The sequence below is a fragment of the Phaseolus vulgaris genome, chromosome 10 (genome assembly GCF_051622355.1).
Source record: "Phaseolus vulgaris cultivar YP4 chromosome 10, ASM5162235v1, whole genome shotgun sequence".
Classification (NCBI taxonomy): Eukaryota; Viridiplantae; Streptophyta; class Magnoliopsida; order Fabales; family Fabaceae; genus Phaseolus; species Phaseolus vulgaris.
The window spans coordinates 1,245,001-1,250,000 of NC_143507.1; positions in this window are offsets into that span (position 1 = coordinate 1,245,001).

A 5,000-nucleotide genomic window follows, 5' to 3' on the forward strand; every position below is an offset into this window, starting at 1 on the left:
ACGAGATTTTTTGCAGGGATCCTCATAAAAATGGTACAACATTGCCTGCAAAAAATTAGAATTTTTCGACATGGGGAAGTATTTTTTTTATTTTTCCAAAGACCCGAAATGTGGAAAATCGGGAAAAATGGAAAAACCTATCTAGACACCGTATTTTTGCGTGATTTTTTCCAGTCCATCCCATAATAATATCAAGAAGGTGCCCACCAAGTTTCGTTAGGATTGGCCAAGGTTTCGAATTTTCATGAATTTTTTTCAAAACCCTCTATTTTCCAACATTTCAAAAATTCAAAACCACATCAAGATGGCTTGGTTTTGATACCAAACTTTCTAGACCTCATTCTGCATGCATTTGTGACACTTTCCAACCAACAAAACTCAAAAACCACCACTTTGAAAATTTCATGATTCTTGGCACACCACCAAGTCACAAAATCAAGCCAAAACACCAAAATCTTGGAACTTGGCTATGCACCAACCATGCCAAGATCAATTCCTTTTGATCCCAAACTTCTCCCACATCACTTTGAAGGCATTTGTGAGGATTGAGTCCGGCCACTTTTCCAAAACCATGATTTTCGTTTTTCACCAAAATCACCACCAAGTCACAAAATCAAGCCAAAAATCCAAAATCATGGAACTTGGCTATGCACCAAGCATGCCAAGATCAATTCCTTTTGATCCCAAACTTCTCCCACATCACTTTGAAGGCATTTGTGAGGATTGAGTCCAGCCACTTTTCCAAAACCATGATTTTCGTTTTTCACCAAAATCACCACCAAGCCACAAAATCAAGCCAAAACACCAAAATCATGAACTTTGCTATGCACCAACCATGTCAAGATCAATTCCTTTTGCTCCCAAACTTCTCCCACATCACTTTGGAGGCATTTGTGAGGATTGAGTCCAGCCACTTTTCCAAAACCATGATTTTCGTTTTTCACCAAAATCACCACCAAGTCACAAAATCAAGCCAAAAATCCAAAATCATGGAACTTGGCTATGCACCAACCATGCCAAGATCAATTCCTTTTGATCCCAAACTTCTCCCACATCACTTTGGAGGCATTTGTGAGGATTGAGTCCAGCCACTTTTCCAAAACCATGATTTTCGTTTTTCACCAAAATCACCACCAAGCCACAAAATCAAGCCAAAACACCAAAATCATGGAACTTGGCTATGCACCAACCATGCCAAGATCAATTCCTTTTGATCCCAAACTTCTCCCACATCACTTTGAAGGCATTTGTGAGGATTGAGTCCAGCCACTTTTCCAAAACCATGATTTTCGTTTTTCACCAAAATCACCACCAAGCCACAAAATCAAGCCAAAACACCAAAATCATGAACTTTGCTATGCACCAACCATGTCAAGATCAATCCCTTTTGCTCCCAAACTTCTCCCACATCACTTTGGAGGCATTTGTGAGGATTGAGTCCAGCCACTTTTCCAAAACCATGATTTTCGTTTTTCACCAAAATCACCACCAAGTCACAAAATCAAGCCAAAAATCCAAAATCATGGAACTTGGCTATGCACCAACCATGCCAAGATCAATTCCTTTTGATCCCAAACTTCTCCCACATCACTTTGGAGGCATTTGTGAGGATTGAGTCCGGCCACTTTTCCAAAACCATGATTTTCGTTTTTCACCAAAATCACCACCAAGCCACAAAATCAAGCCAAAACACCAAAATCATGGAACTTGGCTATGCACCAACCATGTCAAGATCAATTCCTTTTGATCCCAAACTTCTCCCACATCACTTTGAAGGCATTTGTGAGGATTGAGTCCAGCCACTTTTCCAAAACCATGATTTTCGTTTTTCACCAAAATCACCACCAAGCCACAAAATCAAGCCAAAACACCAAAATCATGAACTTTGCTATGCACCAACCATGTCAAGATCAATTCCTTTTGCTCCCAAACTTCTCCCACATCACTTTGGAGGCATTTGTGAGGATTGAGTCCAGCCACTTTTCCAAAACCATGATTTTCGTTTTTCACCAAAATCACCACCAAGTCACAAAATCAAGCCAAAAATCCAAAATCATGGAACTTGGCTATGCACCAACCATGCCAAGATCAATTCCTTTTGATCCCAAACTTCTCCCACATCACTTTGGAGGCATTTGTGAGGATTGAGTCCAGCCACTTTTCCAAAACCATGATTTTCGTTTTTCACCAAAATCACCACCAAGCCACAAAATCAAGCCAAAACACCAAAATCATGGAACTTGGCTATGCACCAACCATGCCAAGATCAATTCCTTTTGATCCCAAACTTCTCCCACATCACTTTGGAGGCATTTGTGAGGATTGAGTCCAGCCACTTTTCCAAAACCATGATTTTCGTTTTTCACCAAAATCACCACCAAGCCACAAAATCAAGCCAAAACACCAAAATCATGGAACTTGGCTATGCACCAACCATGCCAAGATCAATTCCTTTTGATCCCAAACTTCTCCCACATCACTTTGAAGGCATTTGTGAGGATTGAGTCCAGCCACTTTTCCAAAACCATGATTTTCGTTTTTCACCAAAATCACCACCAAGCCACAAAATCAAGCCAAAACACCAAAATCATGAACTTTGCTATGCACCAACCATGTCAAGATCAATTCCTTTTGCTCCCAAACTTCTCCCACATCACTTTGGAGGCATTTGTGAGGATTGAGTCCAGCCACTTTTCCAAAACCATGATTTTCGTTTTTCACCAAAATCACCACCAAGTCACAAAATCAAGCCAAAAATCCAAAATCATGGAACTTGGCTATGCACCAACCATGCCAAGATCAATTCCTTTTGATCCCAAACTTCTCCCACATCACTTTGGAGGCATTTGTGAGGATTGAGTCCGGCCACTTTTCCAAAACCATGATTTTCGTTTTTCACCAAAATCACCACCAAGCCACAAAATCAAGCCAAAACACCAAAATCATGGAACTTGGCTATGCACCAACCATGTCAAGATCAATTCCTTTTGATCCCAAACTTCTCCCACATCACTTTGAAGGCATTTGTGAGGATTGAGTCCAGCCACTTTTCCAAAACCATGATTTTCGTTTTTCACCAAAATCACCACCAAGCCACAAAATCAAGCCAAAACACCAAAATCATGAACTTTGCTATGCACCAACCATGTCAAGATCAATTCCTTTTGCTCCCAAACTTCTCCCACATCACTTTGGAGGCATTTGTGAGGATTGAGTCCAGCCACTTTTCCAAAACCATGATTTTCGTTTTTCACCAAAATCACCACCAAGTCACAAAATCAAGCCAAAAATCCAAAATCATGGAACTTGGCTATGCACCAACCATGCCAAGATCAATTCCTTTTGATCCCAAACTTCTCCCACATCACTTTGGAGGCATTTGTGAGGATTGAGTCCAGCCACTTTTCCAAAACCATGATTTTCGTTTTTCACCAAAATCACCACCAAGCCACAAAATCAAGCCAAAACACCAAAATCATGGAACTTGGCTATGCACCAACCATGCCAAGATCAATTCCTTTTGATCCCAAACTTCTCCCACATCACTTTGGAGGCATTTGTGAGGATTGAGTCCAGCCACTTTTCCAAAACCATGATTTTCGTTTTTCACCAAAATCACCACCAAGCCACAAAATCAAGCCAAAACACCAAAATCATGGAACTTGGCTATGCACCAACCATGCCAAGATCAATTCCTTTTGATCCCAAACTTCTCCCACATCACTTTGAAGGCATTTGTGAGGATTGAGTCCAGCCACTTTTCCAAAACCATGATTTTCGTTTTTCACCAAAATCACCACCAAGCCACAAAATCAAGCCAAAACACCAAAATCATGAACTTTGCTATGCACCAACCATGTCAAGATCAATTCCTTTTGCTCCCAAACTTCTCCCACATCACTTTGGAGGCATTTGTGAGGATTGAGTCCAGCCACTTTTCCAAAACCATGATTTTCGTTTTTCACCAAAATCACCACCAAGTCACAAAATCAAGCCAAAAATCCAAAATCATGGAACTTGGCTATGCACCAACCATGCCAAGATCAATTCCTTTTGATCCCAAACTTCTCCCACATCACTTTGGAGGCATTTGTGAGGATTGAGTCCGGCCACTTTTCCAAAACCATGATTTTCGTTTTTCACCAAAATCACCACCAAGCCACAAAATCAAGCCAAAACACCAAAATCATGGAACTTGGCTATGCACCAACCATGTCAAGATCAATTCCTTTTGATCCCAAACTTCTCCCACATCACTTTGAAGGCATTTGTGAGGATTGAGTCCAGCCACTTTTCCAAAACCATGATTTTCGTTTTTCACCAAAATCACCACCAAGCCACAAAATCAAGCCAAAACACCAAAATCATGAACTTTGCTATGCACCAACCATGTCAAGATCAATTCCTTTTGCTCCCAAACTTCTCCCACATCACTTTGGAGGCATTTGTGAGGATTGAGTCCAGCCACTTTTCCAAAACCATGATTTTCGTTTTTCACCAAAATCACCACCAAGTCACAAAATCAAGCCAAAAATCCAAAATCATGGAACTTGGCTATGCACCAACCATGCCAAGATCAATTCCTTTTGATCCCAAACTTCTCCCACATCACTTTGGAGGCATTTGTGAGGATTGAGTCCAGCCACTTTTCCAAAACCATGATTTTCGTTTTTCACCAAAATCACCACCAAGCCACAAAATCAAGCCAAAACACCAAAATCATGGAACTTGGCTATGCACCAACCATGTCAAGATCAATTCCTTTTGATCCCAAACTTCTCCCACATCACTTTGAAGGCATTAGTGAGGATTGAGTCCAGCCACTTTTCCAAAACCATGATTTTCGTTTTTCACCAAAATCACCACCAAGCCACAAAATCAAGCCAAAACACCAAAATCATGAACTTTGCTATGCACCAACCATGTCAAGATCAATTCCTTTTGCTCCCAAACTTCTCCCACATCACTTTGGAGGCATTTGTGAGGATTGAGTCCAGCCA